Source organism: Schistocerca cancellata, chromosome 1, assembly GCF_023864275.1.
Source record: "Schistocerca cancellata isolate TAMUIC-IGC-003103 chromosome 1, iqSchCanc2.1, whole genome shotgun sequence".
Classification (NCBI taxonomy): domain Eukaryota; kingdom Metazoa; phylum Arthropoda; class Insecta; order Orthoptera; family Acrididae; genus Schistocerca; species Schistocerca cancellata.
The window spans coordinates 1,248,998,460-1,249,016,663 of record NC_064626.1 but is presented as its reverse complement, the minus strand read 5'-3'; the positions used below and the strand labels follow the sequence as shown (position 1 = coordinate 1,249,016,663).

The window sequence follows — 18,204 nt, the reverse complement described above, 5'->3', positions numbered from 1 at the left end:
GCGTGTGCGTTCGCACAAGAAGGTCAAAGGCCGGGAACCCATATTTTTAACTATATATGACGGTAGTATCTGTTCCCGAAAGAACAGTTACCATCAATGACCATGCAGCTTTGCTAGAAAATGAAATGATATTTTAAATAGACACCCTAGCTGCAAGCAGGCGTTGATATACTTCGTTGGGGACATGTTGAAAATGTGTGCCCCGACTGGGACTCGAACCCGGGATCTCCTGATTACATGGCAGACGCTCTATCCATCTGAGCCACCGCGGGCACAGAGGATAGTGCGTCTGCAGGGACTTATCCCTTGCACGCTCCCCGTGAGATGCACATTCCCAACATGTCCACAACACTACATTCGTAGTGTGCCTAATAGATGTTTGCCCATCATACCCATTACTCGTGGTAGATTAATCTACCAAGTCCCGTACGTGTTCGGGCATAGCGTGTGCGTTCGCACAAGAAGGTCACAGGCCGGGAACCCATATTTTTAACTATATATGACGGTAGTATCTGTTCCCGAAAGAACAGTTACCATCAATGACCATGCAGCTTTGCTAGAAAATGAAATGATATTTTAAATAGACACGCTAGCTGCAAGCAGGCGTTGATATACTTCGTTGGGGACATGTTGAAAATGTGTGCCCCGACTGGGACTCGAAACCGGGATCTCCTGATTACATGGCAGACGCTCTATCCATCTGAGCCACCGCGGGCACAGAGGATAGTGCGTCTGCAGGGACTTATCCCTTGCACGCTCCCCGTGAGATGCACATTCCCAACATGTCCACAACACTACATTCGTAGTGTGCCTAATAGATGTTTGCCCATCATACCCATTACTCGTGGTAGATTAATCTACCAAGTCCCGTACGTGTTCGGGCATAGCGTGTGCGTTCGCACAAGAAGGTCAAAGGCCGGGAACCCATATTTTTAACTATATATGACGGTAGTATCTGTTCCCGAAAGATCAGTTACCATCAATGACCATGCAGCTTTGCTAGAAAATGAAATGATATTTTAAATAGACACCCTAGCTGCAAGCAGACGTTGATTTACTTCAGTGGGGACATGTTGAAAATGTGTGCCCCGACTGGGACTCGAACCTGGGATCTCCTGATTACATGGCAGACGCTCTACCCATCTGAGCCACCGCGGGCGCAGAGGATAGTGCGTCTGCAGGGACTTATCCCTTGCACGCTCCCCGTGAGATGCACATTCCCAACATGTCCACAACACTACATTCGTAGTGTGCCTAATAGATGTTTGCCCATCATACCCATTACTCGTGGTAGATTAATCTACCAAGTCCCGTACGAGTTCGGGCATAGCGTGTGCGTTCGCACAAGAAGGTCAAAGGCCGGGAACCCATATTTTTAACTATATATGACGGTAGTATCTGTTCCCGAAAGAACAGTTACCATCAATGACCATGCAGCTTTGCTAGAAAATGAAATGATATTTTAAATAGACACCCTAGCTGCAAGCAGACGTTGATATACTTCAGTGGGGACATGTTGAAAATGTGTGCCCCGACTGGGACTCGAACCCGGGATCTCCTGATTACATGGCAGACGCTCTATCCATCTGAGCCACCGCGGGCACAGAGGATAGTGCGTCTGCAGGGACTTATCCCTTGCACGCTCCCCGTGAGATGCACATTCCCAACATGTCCACAACACTACATTCGTAGTGTGCCTAATAGATGTTTGCCCATCATACCCATTACTCGTGGTAGATTAATCTACCAAGTCCCGTACGAGTTCGGGCATAGCGTGTGCGTTCGCACAAGAAGGTCAAAGGCCGGGAACCCATATTTTTAACTATATATGACGGTAGTATCTGTTCCCGACAGAACAGTTACCATCAATGACCATGCAGCTTTGCTAGAAAATGAAATGATATTTTAAATAGACACCCTAGCTGCAAGCAGACGTTGATATACTTCAGTGGGGACATGTTGAAAATGTGTGCCCCGACTGGGACTCGAACCCGGGATCTCCTGATTACATGGCAGACGCTCTATCCATCTGAGCCACCGCGGGCACAGAGGATAGTGCGTCTGCAGGGACTTATCCCTTGCACGCTCCCCGTGAGATGCACATTCCCAACATGTCCACAACACTACATTCGTAGTGTGCCTAATAGATGTTTGCCCATCATACTCATTACTCGTGGTAGATTAATCTACCAAGTCCCGTACGTGTTCGGGCATAGCGTGTGCGTACGCACAAGAAGGTCAAAGGCCGGGAACCCATATTTTTAACTATATATGACGGTAGTATCTGTTCCCGAAAGAACAGTTACCATCAATGACCATGCAGCTTTGCTAGAAAATGAAATGATATTTTAAATAGACACCCTAGCTGCAAGCAGGCGTTGATATACTTCGTTGGGGACATGTTGAAAATGTGTGCCCCGACTGGGACTCGAACCCGGGATCTCCTGATTACATGGCAGACGCTCTATCCATCTGAGCCACCGCGGGCACAGAGGATAGTGCGTCTGCAGGGACTTATCCCTTGCACGTTCCCCGTGAGATGCACATTCCCAACATGTCCACAACACTACATTCGTAGTGTGCCTAATAGATGTTTGCCCATCATACTCATTACTCGTGGTAGATTAATCTACCAAGTCCCGTACGTGTTCGGGCATAGCGTGTGCGTTCGCACAAGAAGGTCACAGGCCGGGAACCCATATTTTTAACTATATATGACGGTAGTATCTGTTCCCGAAAGAACAGTTACCATCAATGACCATGCAGCTTTGCTAGAAAATGAAATGATATTTTAAATAGACACCCTAGCTGCAAGCAGGCGTTGATATACTTCGTTGGGGACATGTTGAAAATGTGTGCCCCGACTGGGACTCGAACCCGGGATCTCCTGATTACATGGCAGACGCTCTATCCATCTGAGCCACCGCGGGCACAGAGGATAGTGCGTCTGCAGGGACTTATCCCTTGCACGCTCCCCGTGAGATGCACATTCCCAACATGTCCACAACACTACATTCGTAGTGTGCCTAATAGATGTTTGCCCATCATACCCATTACTCGTGGTAGATTAATCTACCAAGTCCCGTACGTGTTCGGGCATAGCGTGTGCGTTCGCACAAGAAGGTCACAGGCCGGGAACCCATATTTTTAACTATATATGACGGTAGTATCTGTTCCCGAAAGAACAGTTACCATCAATGACCATGCAGCTTTGCTAGAAAATGAAATGATATTTTAAATAGACACCCTAGCTGCAAGCAGGCGTTGATATACTTCGTTGGGGACATGTTGAAAATGTGTGCCCCGACTGGGACTCGAACCCGGGATCTCCTGATTACATGGCAGACGCTCTATCCATCTGAGCCACCGCGGGCACAGAGGATAGTGCGTCTGCAGGGACTTATCCCTTGCACGCTCCCCGTGAGATGCACATTCCCAACATGTCCACAACACTACATTCGTAGTGTGCCTAATAGATGTTTGCCCATCATACCCATTACTCGTGGTAGATTAATCTACCAAGTCCCGTACGTGTTCGGGCATAGCGTGTGCGTTCGCACAAGAAGGTCACAGGCCGGGAACCCATATTTTTAACTATATATGACGGTAGTATCTGTTCCCGAAAGAACAGTTACCATCAATGACCATGCAGCTTTGCTAGAAAATGAAATGATATTTTAAATAGACACCCTAGCTGCAAGCAGGCGTTGATATACTTCGTTGGGGACATGTTGAAAATGTGTGCCCCGACTGGGACTCGAACCCGGGATCTCCTGATTACATGGCAGACGCTCTATCCATCTGAGCCACCGCGGGCACAGAGGATAGTGCGTCTGCAGGGACTTATCCCTTGCACGCTCCCCGTGAGATGCACATTCCCAACATGTCCACAACACTACATTCGTAGTGTGCCTAATAGATGTTTGCCCATCATACCCATTACTCGTGGTAGATTAATCTACCAAGTCCCGTACGTGTTCGGGCATAGCGTGTGCGTTCGCACAAGAAGGTCACAGGCCGGGAACCCATATTTTTAACTATATATGACGGTAGTATCTGTTCCCGAAAGAACAGTTACCATCAATGACCATGCAGCTTTGCTAGAAAATGAAATGATATTTTAAATAGACACCCTAGCTGCAAGCAGGCGTTGATATACTTCGTTGGGGACATGTTGAAAATGTGTGCCCCGACTGGGACTCGAACCCGGGATCTCCTGATTACATGGCAGACGCTCTATCCATCTGAGCCACCGCGGGCACAGAGGATAGTGCGTCTGCAGGGACTTATCCCTTGCACGCTCCCCGTGAGATGCACATTCCCAACATGTCCACAACACTACATTCGTAGTGTGCCTAATAGATGTTTGCCCATCATACCCATTACTCGTGGTAGATTAATCTACCAAGTCCCGTACGTGTTCGGGCATAGCGTGTGCGTTCGCACAAGAAGGTCAAAGGCCGGGAACCCATATTTTTAACTATATATGACGGTAGTATCTGTTCCCGAAAGAACAGTTACCATCAATGACCATGCAGCTTTGCTAGAAAATGAAATGATATTTTAAATAGACACCCTAGCTGCAAGCAGACGTTGATATACTTCAGTGGGGACATGTTGAAAATGTGTGCCCCGACTGGGACTCGAACCCGGGATCTCCTGATTACATGGCAGACGCTCTATCCATCTGAGCCACCGCGGGCACAGAGGATAGTGCGTCTGCAGGGACTTATCCCTTGCACGCTCCCCGTGAGATGCACATTCCCAACATGTCCACAACACTACATTCGTAGTGTGCCTAATAGATGTTTGCCCATCATACCCATTACTCGTGGTAGATTAATCTACCAAGTCCCGTACGTGTTCGGGCATAGCGTGTGCGTTCGCACAAGAAGGTCACAGGCCGGGAACCCATATTTTTAACTATATATGACGGTAGTATCTGTTCCCGAAAGAACAGTTACCGTCAATGACCATGCAGCGTTGCTAGATAATGAACTGATATTTTAAATAGACACCCTAGCTGCAAGCAGGCGTTGATATACTTCGTTGGGGACATGTTGAAAATGTGTGCCCCGACTGGGACTCGAACCCGGGATCTCCTGATTACATGGCAGACGCTCTATCCATCTGAGCCACCGCGGGCACAGAGGATAGTGCGTCTGCAGGGACTTATCCCTTGCACGCTCCCCGTGAGATGCACATTCCCAACATGTCCACAACACTACATTCGTAGTGTGCCTAATAGATGTTTGCCCATCATACTCGTTACTCGTGGTAGATTAATCTACCAAGTCCCGTAAGTGTTCGGGCATAGCGTGTGCGTTCGCACAAGAAGGTCAAAGGCCGGGAACCCATATTTTTAACATGACGGTAGTATCTGTTCCTGAAAGAACAGTTACCATCAATGACCATGCAGCTTTGCTAGAAAATGAAATGATATTTTAAATAGACACCCTAGCTGCAAGCAGGCGTTGATATACTTCGTTGGGGACATGTTGAAAATGTGTGCCCCGACTGGGACTCGAACCCGGGATCTCCTGATTACATGGCAGACGCTCTATCCATCTGAGCCACCGCGGGCACAGAGGATAGTGCGTCTGCAGGGACTTATCCCTTGCACGCTCCCCGTGAGATGCACATTCCCAACATGTCCACAACACTACATTCGTAGTGTGCCTAATAGATGTTTGCCCATCATACCCATTACTCGTGGTAGATTAATCTACCAAGTCCCGTACGTGTTCGGGCATAGCGTGTGCGTTCGCACAAGAAGGTCAAAGGCCGGGAACCCATATTTTTAACTATATATGACGGTAGTATCTGTTCCCGAAAGAACAGTTACCATCAATGACCATGCAGCTTTGCTAGAAAATGAAATGATATTTTAAATAGACACCCTAGCTGCAAGCAGACGTTGATATACTTCAGTGGGGACACGTTGAAAATGTGTGCCCCGACTGGGACTCGAACCCGGGATCTCCTGATTACATGGCAGACGCTCTATCCATCTGAGCCACCGCGGGCACAGAGGATAGTGCGTCTGCAGGGACTTATCCCTTGCACGCTCCCCGTGAGATGCACATTCCCAACATGTCCACAACACTACATTCGTAGTGTGCCTAATAGATGTTTGCCCATCATACCCATTACTCGTGGTAGATTAATCTACCAAGTCCCGTACGTGTTCGGGCATAGCGTGTGCGTTCGCACAAGGAGGTCACAGGCCGGGAACCCATATTTTTAACTATATATGACGGTAGTATCTGTTCCCGAAAGAACAGTTACCGTCAATGACCATGCAGCGTTGCTAGATAATGAACTGATATTTTAAATAGACACCCTAGCTGCAAGCAGGCGTTGATATACTTCTTTGGGGACATGTTGAAAATGTGTGCCCCGACTGGGACTCGAACCCGGGATCTCCTGATTACATGGCAGACGCTCTATCCATCTGAGCCACCGCGGGCACAGAGGATAGTGCGTCTGCAGGGACTTATCCCTTGCACGCTCTCCGTGAGATGCACATTCCCAACATGTCCACAACACTACATTCGTAGTGTGCTTAATAGATGTATGCCCATCATACTCATTACTCGTGGTAGATTAATCTACCAAGTCCCGTACGTGTTCGGGCATAGCGTGTGCGTTCGCACAAGAAGGTCACAGGCCGGGAACCCATATTTTTAACTATATATGACGGTAGTATCTGTTCCCGAAAGAACAGTTACCGTCAATGACCATGCAGCGTTGCTAGACAATGAACTGATATTTTAAATAGACACCCTAGCTGCAAGCAGGCGTTGATATACTTCGTTGGGGACATGTTGAAAATGTGTGCCCCGACTGGGACTCGAACCCGGGATCTCCTGATTACATGGCAGACGCTCTATCCATCTGAGCCACCGCGGGCACAGAGGATAGTGCGTCTGCAGGGACTTATCCCTTGCACGCTCTCCGTGAGATGCACATTCCCAACATGTCCACAACACTACATTCGTAGTGTGCCTAATAGATGTTTGCCCATCATACTCATTACTCGTGGTAGATTAATCTACCAAGTCCCGTACGTGTTCGGGCATAGCGTGTGCGTTCGCACAAGAAGGTCAAAGGCCGGGAACCCATATTTTTAACTATATATGACGGTAGTATCTGTTCCCGAAAGAACAGTTACCATCAATGACCATGCAGCTTTGCTAGAAAATGAAATGATATTTTAAATAGACACCCTAGCTGCAAGTAGGCGTTGATATACTTCGTTGGGGACATGTTGAAAATGTGTGCCCCGACTGGGACTCGAACCCGGGATCTCCTGATTACATGGCAGACGCTCTATCCATCTGAGCCACCGCGGGCACAGAGGATAGTGCGTCTGCAGGGACTTATCCCTTGCACGCTCCCCGTGAGATGCACATTCCCAACATGTCCACAACACTACATTCGTAGTGTGCCTAATAGATGTTTGCCCATCATACCCATTACTCGTGGTAGATTAATCTACCAAGTCCCTTACGTGTTCGGGCATAGCGTGTGCGTTCGCACAAGAAGGTCAAAGGCCGGGAACCCATATTTTTAACTATATATGACGGTAGTATCTGTTCCCGAAAGAACAGTTACCATCAATGACCATGCAGCTTTGCTAGAAAATGAAATGATATTTTAAATAGACACCCTAGCTGCAAGCAGACGTTGATATACTTCAGTGGGGACATGTTGAAAATGTGTGCCCCGACTGGGACTCGAACCCGGGATCTCCTGATTACATGGCAGACGCTCTATCCATCTGAGCCATCGCGGGCACAGAGGATAGTGCGTCTGCAGGGACTTATCCCTTGCACGCTCCCCGTGAGATGCACATTCCCAACATGTCCACAACACTACATTCGTAGTGTGCCTAATAGATGTTTGCCCATCATACTCATTACTCGTGGTAGATTAATCTACCAAGTCCCGTACGTGTTCGGGCATAGCGTGTGCGTTCGCACAAGAAGGTCAAAGGCCGGGAACCCATATTTTTAACTATATATGACGGTAGTATCTGTTCCCGAAAGAACAGTTACCATCAATGACCATGCAGCTTTGCTAGAAAATGAAATGATATTTTAAATAGACACCCTAGCTGCAAGCAGGCGTTGATATACTTCGTTGGGGACATGTTGAAAATGTGTGCCCCGACTGGGACTCGAACCCGGGATCTCCTGATTACATGGCAGACGCTCTATCCATCTGAGCCACCGCGGGCACAGGGGATAGTGCGTCTGCAGGGACTTATCCCTTGCACGCTCCCCGTGAGATGCACATTCCCAACATGTCCACAACACTACATTCGTAGTGTGCCTAATAGATGTTTGCCCATCATACCCATTACTCGTGGTAGATTAATCTACCAAGTCCCGTACGTGTTCGGGCATAGCGTGTGCGTTCGCACAAGAAGGTCACAGGCCGGGAACCCATATTTTTAACTATATATGACGGTAGTATCTGTTCCCGAAAGAACAGTTACCGTCAATGACCATGCAGCGTTGCTAGATAATGAACTGATATTTTAAATAGACACCCTAGCTGCAAGCAGGCGTTGATATACTTCGTTGGGGACATGTTGAAAATGTGTGCCCCGACTGGGACTCGAACCCGGGATCTCCTGATTACATGGCAGACGCTCTATCCATCTGAGCCACCGCGGGCACAGAGGATAGTGCGTCTGCAGGGACTTATCCCTTGCACGCTCTCCGTGAGATGCACATTCCCAACATGTCCACAACACTACATTCGTAGTGTGCCTAATAGATGTTTGCCCATCATACTCATTACTCGTGGTAGATTAATCTACCAAGTCCCGTACGTGTTCGGGCATAGCGTGTGCGTTCGCACAAGAAGGTCAAAGGCCGGGAACCCATATTTTTAACTATATATGACGGTAGTATCTGTTCCCGAAAGAACAGTTACCATCAATGACCATGCAGCTTTGCTAGAAAATGAAATGATATTTTAAATAGACACCCTAGCTGCAAGTAGGCGTTGATATACTTCGTTGGGGACATGTTGAAAATGTGTGCCCCGACTGGGACTCGAACCCGGGATCTCCTGATTACATGGCAGACGCTCTATCCATCTGAGCCACCGCGGGCACAGAGGATAGTGCGTCTGCAGGGACTTATCCCTTGCACGCTCCCCGTGAGATGCACATTCCCAACATGTCCACAACACTACATTCGTAGTGTGCCTAATAGATGTTTGCCCATCATACCCATTACTCGTGGTAGATTAATCTACCAAGTCCCTTACGTGTTCGGGCATAGCGTGTGCGTTCGCACAAGAAGGTCAAAGGCCGGGAACCCATATTTTTAACTATATATGACGGTAGTATCTGTTCCCGAAAGAACAGTTACCATCAATGACCATGCAGCTTTGCTAGAAAATGAAATGATATTTTAAATAGACACCCTAGCTGCAAGCAGACGTTGATATACTTCAGTGGGGACATGTTGAAAATGTGTGCCCCGACTGGGACTCGAACCCGGGATCTCCTGATTACATGGCAGACGCTCTATCCATCTGAGCCACCGCGGGCACAGAGGATAGTGCGTCTGCAGGGACTTATCCCTTGCACGCTCTCCGTGAGATGCACATTCCCAACATGTCCACAACACTACATTCGTAGTGTGCCTAATAGATGTTTGCCCATCATACTCATTACTCGTGGTAGATTAATCTACCAAGTCCCGTACGTGTTCGGGCATAGCGTGTGCGTTCGCACAAGAAGGTCAAAGGCCGGGAACCCATATTTTTAACTATATATGACGGTAGTATCTGTTCCCGAAAGAACAGTTACCATCAATGACCATGCAGCTTTGCTAGAAAATGAAATGATATTTTAAATAGACACCCTAGCTGCAAGTAGGCGTTGATATACTTCGTTGGGGACATGTTGAAAATGTGTGCCCCGACTGGGACTCGAACCCGGGATCTCCTGATTACATGGCAGACGCTCTATCCATCTGAGCCACCGCGGGCACAGAGGATAGTGCGTCTGCAGGGACTTATCCCTTGCACGCTCCCCGTGAGATGCACATTCCCAACATGTCCACAACACTACATTCGTAGTGTGCCTAATAGATGTTTGCCCATCATACCCATTACTCGTGGTAGATTAATCTACCAAGTCCCTTACGTGTTCGGGCATAGCGTGTGCGTTCGCACAAGAAGGTCAAAGGCCGGGAACCCATATTTTTAACTATATATGACGGTAGTATCTGTTCCCGAAAGAACAGTTACCATCAATGACCATGCAGCTTTGCTAGAAAATGAAATGATATTTTAAATAGACACCCTAGCTGCAAGCAGACGTTGATATACTTCAGTGGGGACATGTTGAAAATGTGTGCCCCGACTGGGACTCGAACCCGGGATCTCCTGATTACATGGCAGACGCTCTATCCATCTGAGCCACCGCGGGCACAGAGGATAGTGCGTCTGCAGGGACTTATCCCTTGCACGCTCCCCGTGAGATGCACATTCCCAACATGTCCACAACACTACATTCGTAGTGTGCCTAATAGATGTTTGCCCATCATACTCATTACTCGTGGTAGATTAATCTACCAAGTCCCGTACGTGTTCGGGCATAGCGTGTGCGTTCGCACAAGAAGGTCAAAGGCCGGGAACCCATATTTTTAACTATATATGACGGTAGTATCTGTTCCCGAAAGAACAGTTACCATCAATGACCATGCAGCTTTGCTAGAAAATGAAATGATATTTTAAATAGACACCCTAGCTGCAAGCAGGCGTTGATATACTTCGTTGGGGACATGTTGAAAATGTGTGCCCCGACTGGGACTCGAACCCGGGATCTCCTGATTACATGGCAGACGCTCTATCCATCTGAGCCACCGCGGGCACAGAGGATAGTGCGTCTGCAGGGACTTATCCCTTGCACGCTCCCCGTGAGATGCACATTCCCAACATGTCCACAACACTACATTCGTAGTGTGCCTAATAGATGTTTGCCCATCATACCCATTACTCGTGGTAGATTAATCTACCAAGTCCCGTACGTGTTCGGGCATAGCGTGTGCGTTCGCACAAGAAGGTCACAGGCCGGGAACCCATATTTTTAACTATATATGACGGTAGTATCTGTTCCCGAAAGAACAGTTACCATCAATGACCATGCAGCTTTGCTAGAAAATAAAATGATATTTTAAATAGACACCCTAGCTGCAAGTAGGCGTTGATATACTTCGTTGGGGACATGTTGAAAATGTGTGCCCCGACTGGGACTCGAACCCGGGATCTCCTGATTACTTGGCAGACGCTCTATCCATCTGAGCCACCGCGGGCACAGAGGATAGTGCGTCTGCAGGGACTTATCCCTTGCACGCTCCCCGTGAGATGCACATTCCCAACATGTCCACAACACTACATTCGTAGTGTGCCTAATAGATGTTTGCCCATCATACCCATTACTCGTGGTAGATTAATCTACCAAGTCCCGTACGTGTTCGGGCATAGCGTGTGCGTTCGCACAAGAAGGTCAAAGGCCGGGAACCCATATTTTTAACTATATATGACGGTAGTATCTGTTCCCGAAAGAACAGTTACCATCAATGACCATGCAGCTTTTGCTAGAAAATGAAATGATATTTTAAATAGACACCCTAGCTGCAAGCAGACGTTGATATACTTCAGTGGGGACATGTTGAAAATGTGTGCCCCGACTGGGACTCGAACCCGGGATCTCCTGATTACATGGCAGACGCTCTATCCATCTGAGCCACCGCGGGCACAGAGGATAGTGCGTCTGCAGGGACTTATCCCTTGCACGCTCCCCGTGAGATGCACATTCCCAACATGTCCACAACACTACATTCGTAGTGTGCCTAATAGATGTTTGCCCATCATACCCATTACTCGTGGTAGATTAATCTACCAAGTCCCGTACGTGTTCGGGCATAGCGTGTGCGTTCGCACAAGAAGGTCAAAGGCCGGGAACCCATATTTTTAACTATATATGACGGTAGTATCTGTTCCCGAAAGAACAGTTACCATCAATGACCATGCAGCTTTGCTAGAAAATGAAATGATATTTTAAATAGACACCCTAGCTGCAAGCAGGCGTTGATATACTTCGTTGGGGACATGTTGAAAATGTGTGCCCCGACTGGGACTCGAACCCGGGATCTCCTGATTACATGGCAGACGCTCTATCCATCTGAGCCACCGCGGGCACAGAGGATAGTGCGTCTGCAGGGACTTATCCCTTGCACGCTCCCCGTGAGATGCACATTCCCAACATGTCCACAACACTACATTCGTAGTGTGCCTAATAGATGTTTGCCCATCATACTCATTACTCGTGGTAGATTAATCTACCAAGTCCCGTACGTGTTCGGGCATAGCGTGTGCGTTCGCACAAGAAGGTCAAAGGCCGGGAACCCATATTTTTAACTATATATGACGGTAGTATCTGTTCCCGAAAGAACAGTTACCATCAATGACCATGCAGCTTTGCTAGAAAATGAAATGATATTTTAAATAGACACCCTAGCTGCAAGCAGGCGTTGATATACTTCGTTGGGGACATGTTGAAAATGTGTGCCCCGACTGGGACTCGAACCCGGGATCTCCTGATTACATGGCAGACGCTCTATCCATCTGAGCCACCGCGGGCACAGAGGATAGTGCGTCTGCAGGGACTTATCCCTTGCACGCTCCCCGTGAGATGCACATTCCCAACATGTCCACAACACTACATTCGTAGTGTGCCTAATAGATGTTTGCCCATCATACCCATTACTCGTGGTAGATTAATCTACCAAGTCCCGTACGTGTTCGGGCATAGCGTGTGCGTTCGCACAAGAAGGTCACAGGCCGGGAACCCATATTTTTAACTATATATGACGGTAGTATCTGTTCCCGAAAGAACAGTTACCATCAATGACCATGCAGCTTTGCTAGAAAATGAAATGATATTTTAAATAGACACCCTAGCTGCAAGTAGGCGTTGATATACTTCGTTGGGGACATGTTGAAAATGTGTGCCCCGACTGGGACTCGAACCCGGGATCTCCTGATTACATGGCAGACGCTCTATCCATCTGAGCCACCGCGGGCACAGAGGATAGTGCGTCTGCAGGGACTTATCCCTTGCACGCTCCCCGTGAGATGCACATTCCTAACATGTCCACAACACTACATTCGTAGTGTGCCTAATAGATGTTTGCCCATCATACCCATTACTCGTGGTAGATTAATCTACCAAGTCCCGTACGTGTTCGGGCATAGCGTGTGCGTTCGCACAAGAAGGTCAAAGGCCGGGAACCCATATTTTTAACTATATATGACGGTAGTATCTGTTCCCGAAAGAACAGTTACCATCAATGACCATGCAGCTTTTGCTAGAAAATGAAATGATATTTTAAATAGACACCCTAGCTGCAAGCAGACGTTGATATACTTCAGTGGGGACATGTTGAAAATGTGTGCTCCGACTGGGACTCGAACCCGGGATCTCCTGATTACATGGCAGACGCTCTATCCATCTGAGCCACCGCGGGCACAGAGGATAGTGCGTCTGCAGGGACTTATCCCTTGCACGCTCCCCGTGAGATGCACATTCCCAACATGTCCACAACACTACATTCGTAGTGTGCCTAATAGATGTTTGCCCATCATACCCATTACTCGTGGTAGATTAATCTACCAAGTCCCGTACGTGTTCGGGCAAAGCGTGTGCGTTCGCACAAGAAGGTCAAAGGCCGGGAACCCATATTTTTAACTATATATGACGGTAGTATCTGTTCCCGAAAGAACAGTTACCATCAATGACCATGCAGCTTTGCTAGAAAATGAAATGATATTTTAAATAGACACCCTAGCTGCAAGCAGGCGTTGATATACTTCGTTGGGGACATGTTGAAAATGTGTGCCCCGACTGGGACTCGAACCCGGGATCTCCTGATTACATGGCAGACGCTCTATCCACCTGAGCCACTGCGGGCACAGAGAATAGTGCGTCTGCAGGGACTTATCCCTTGCACGCTCCCCGTGAGATGCACATTCCCAACATGTCCACAACACTACATTCGTAGTGTGCCTAATAGATGTTTGCCCATCATACCCATTACTCGTGGTAGATTAATCTACCAAGTCGCGTACGTGTTTGGGCATAGCGTGTGCGTTCGCACAAGAAGGTCAAAGGCCGGGAACCCATATTTTTAACTATATATGACGGTAGTATCTGTTCCCGAAAGAACAGTTACCATCAATGACCATGCAGCTTTGCTAGAAAATGAAATGATATTTTAAATAGACACCCTAGCTGCAAGCAGACGTTGATATACTTCAGTGGGGACATGTTGAAAATGTGTGCCCCGACTGGGACTCGAACCCGGGATCTCCTGATTACATGGCAGACGCTCTATCCATCTGAGCCACCGCGAGCACAGAGGATAGTGCGTCTGCAGGGACTTATCCCTTGCACGCTCCCCGTGAGATGCACATTCCCAACATGTCCACAACACTACATTCGTAGTGTGCCTAATAGATGTTTGCCCATCATACCCATTACTCGTGGTAGATTAATCTACCAAGTCCCGTACGTGTTTGGGCATAGCGTGTGCGTTCGCACAAGAAGGTCACAGGCCGGGAACCCATATTTTTAACTATATATGACGGTAGTATCTGTTCCCGAAAGAACAGTTACCATCAATGACCATGCAGCTTTTGCTAGAAAATGAAATGATATTTTAAATAGACACCCTAGCTGCAAGCAGACGTTGATATACTTCAGTGGGGACATGTTGAAAATGTGTGCTCCGACTGGGACTCGAACCCGGGATCTCCTGATTACATGGCAGACGCTCTATCCATCTGAGCCACCGCGGGCACAGAGGATAGTGCGTCTGCAGGGACTTATCCCTTGCACGCTCCCCGTGAGATGCACATTCCCAACATGTCCACAACACTACATTCGTAGTGTGCCTAATAGATGTTTGCCCATCATACCCATTACTCGTGGTAGATTAATCTACCAAGTCCCGTACGTGTTCGGGCATAGCGTGTGCGTTCGCACAAGAAGGTCAAAGGCCGGGAACCCATATTTTTAACTATATATGACGGTAGTATCTGTTCCCGAAAGAACAGTTACCATCAATGACCATGCAGCTTTGCTAGAAAATGAAATGATATTTTAAATAGACACCCTAGCTGCAAGCAGGCGTTGATATACTTCGTTGGGGACATGTTGAAAATGTGTGCCCCGACTGGGACTCGAACCCGGGATCTCCTGATTACATGGCAGACGCTCTATCCATCTGAGCCACTGCGGGCACAGAGAATAGTGCGTCTGCAGGGACTTATCCCTTGCACGCTCCCCGTGAGATGCACATTCCCAACATGTCCACAACACTACATTCGTAGTGTGCCTAATAGATGTTTGCCCATCATACCCATTACTCGTGGTAGATTAATCTACCAAGTCGCGTACGTGTTTGGGCATAGCGTGTGCGTTCGCACAAGAAGGTCAAAGGCCGGGAACCCATATTTTTAACTATATATGACGGTAGTATCTGTTCCCGAAAGAACAGTTACCATCAATGACCATGCAGCTTTTGCTAGAAAATGAAATGATATTTTAAATAGACACCCTAGCTGCAAGCAGACGTTGATATACTTCAGTGGGGACATGTTGAAAATGTGTGCTCCGACTGGGACTCGAACCCGGGATCTCCTGATTACATGGCAGACGCTCTATCCATCTGAGCCACCGCGGGCACAGAGGATAGTGCGTCTGCAGGGACTTATCCCTTGCACGCTCCCCGTGAGATGCACATTCCCAACATGTCCACAACACTACATTCGTAGTGTGCCTAATAGATGTTTGCCCATCATACCCATTACTCGTGGTAGATTAATCTACCAAGTCCCGTACGTGTTCGGGCATAGCGTGTGCGTTCGCACAAGAAGGTCAAAGGCCGGGAACCCATATTTTTAACTATATATGACGGTAGTATCTGTTCCCGAAAGAACAGTTACCATCAATGACCATGCAGCTTTGCTAGAAAATGAAATGATATTTTAAATAGACACCCTAGCTGCAAGCAGGCGTTGATATACTTCGTTGGGGACATGTTGAAAATGTGTGCCCCGACTGGGACTCGAACCCGGGATCTCCTGATTACATGGCAGACGCTCTATCCATCTGAGCCACTGCGGGCACAGAGAATAGTGCGTCTGCAGGGACTTATCCCTTGCACGCTCCCCGTGAGATGCACATTCCCAACATGTCCACAACACTACATTCGTAGTGTGCCTAATAGATGTTTGCCCATCATACCCATTACTCGTGGTAGATTAATCTACCAAGTCGCGTATGTGTTTGGGCATAGCGTGTGCGTTCGCACAAGAAGGTCAAAGGCCGGGAACCCATATTTTTAACTATATATGACGGTAGTATCTGTTCCCGAAAGAACAGTTACCATCAATGACCATGCAGCTTTGCTAGAAAATGAAATGATATTTTAAATAGACACCCTAGCTGCAAGCAGACGTTGATATACTTCAGTGGGGACATGTTGAAAATGTGTGCCCCGACTGGGACTCGAACCCGGGATCTCCTGATTACATGGCAGACGCTCTATCCATCTGAGCCACCGCGGGCACAGAGGATAGTGCGTCTGCAGGGACTTATCCCTTGCACGCTCCCCGTGAGATGCACATTCCCAACATGTCCACAACACTACATTCGTAGTGTGCCTAATAGATGTTTGCCCATCATACTCATTACTCGTGGTAGATTAATCTACCAAGTCCCGTACGTGTTCAGGCATAGCGTGTGCGTTCGCACAAGAAGGTCAAAGGCCGGGAACCCATATTTTTAACTATATATGACGGTAGTATCTGTTCACGAAAGAACAGTTACCATCAATGACCATGCAGCTTTGCTAGAAAATGAAATGATATTTTAAATAGACACCCTAGCTGCAAGCAGGCGTTGATATACTTCGTTGGGGACATGTTGAAAATGTGTGCCCCGACTGGGACTCGAACCCAGGATCTCCTGATTACATGGCAGACGCTCTATCCATCTGAGCCACCGCGGGCACAGAGGATAGTGCGTCTGCAGGGACTTATCCCTTGCACGCTCCCCGTGAGATGCACATTCCCAACATGTCCACAACACTACATTCGTAGTGTGCCTAATAGATGTTTGCCCATCATACCCATTACTCGTGGTAGATTAATCTACCAAGTCCCGTACGTGTTTGGGCATAGCGTGTGCGTTCGCACAAGAAGGTCACAGGCCGGGAACCCATATTTTTAACTATATATGACGGTAGTATCTGTTCCCGAAAGAACAGTTACCATCAATGACCATGCAGCTTTGCTAGAAAATGAAATGATATTTTAAATAGACACCCTAGCTGCAAGCAGGCGATGATATACTTCGTTGGGGACATGTTGAAAATGTGTGCCCCGACTGGGACTCGAACCCGGGATCTCCTGATTACATGGCAGACGCTCTATCCATCTGAGCCACCGCGGGCACAGAGGATAGTGCGTCTGCAGGGACTTATCCGTTGCACGCTCCCCGTGAGATGCACATTCCCAACATGTCCACAACACTACATTCGTAGTGTGCCTAATAGATGTTTGCCCATCATACCCATTACTCGTGGTAGATTAATCTACCAAGTCCCGTACGTGTTCGGGCATAGCGTGTGCGTTCGCACAAGAAGGTCAAAGGCCGGGAACCCATATTTTTAACTATATATGACGGTAGTATCTGTTCCCGAAAGAACAGTTACCATCAATGACCATGCAGCTTTGCTAGAAAATGAAATGATATTTTAAATAGACACCCTAGCTGCAAGCAGACGTTGATATACTTCAGTGGGGACATGTTGAAAATGTGTGCCCCGACTGGGACTCGAACCCGGGATCTCCTGATTACATGGCAGACGCTCTATCCATCTGAGCCACCGCGGGCACAGAGGATAGTGCGTCTGCAGGGACTTATCCCTTGCACGCTCCCCGTGAGATGCACATTCCCAACATGTCCACAACACTACATTCGTAGTGTGCCTAATAGATGTTTGCCCATCATACCCATTACTCGTGGTAGATTAATCTACCAAGTCCCGTACGTGTTCGGGCATAGCGTGTGCGTTCGCACAAGAAGGTCACAGGCCGGGAACCCAT

At 47.9% G+C, this 18,204-nt stretch overlaps 1 non-coding gene across 1 annotated transcript; it reads right to left on the bottom strand.

Moving 5' to 3' along the window:
• Positions 1–17,031: 17,031 nt before the first annotated feature.
• Trnat-ugu (transfer RNA threonine (anticodon UGU)) lies at positions 17,032–17,106 on the bottom strand. The gene has a single exon. It is a non-coding gene; the product is annotated as a tRNA-Thr (tRNA).
• Between the last annotated feature and the right edge of the window lie 1,098 nt (positions 17,107–18,204).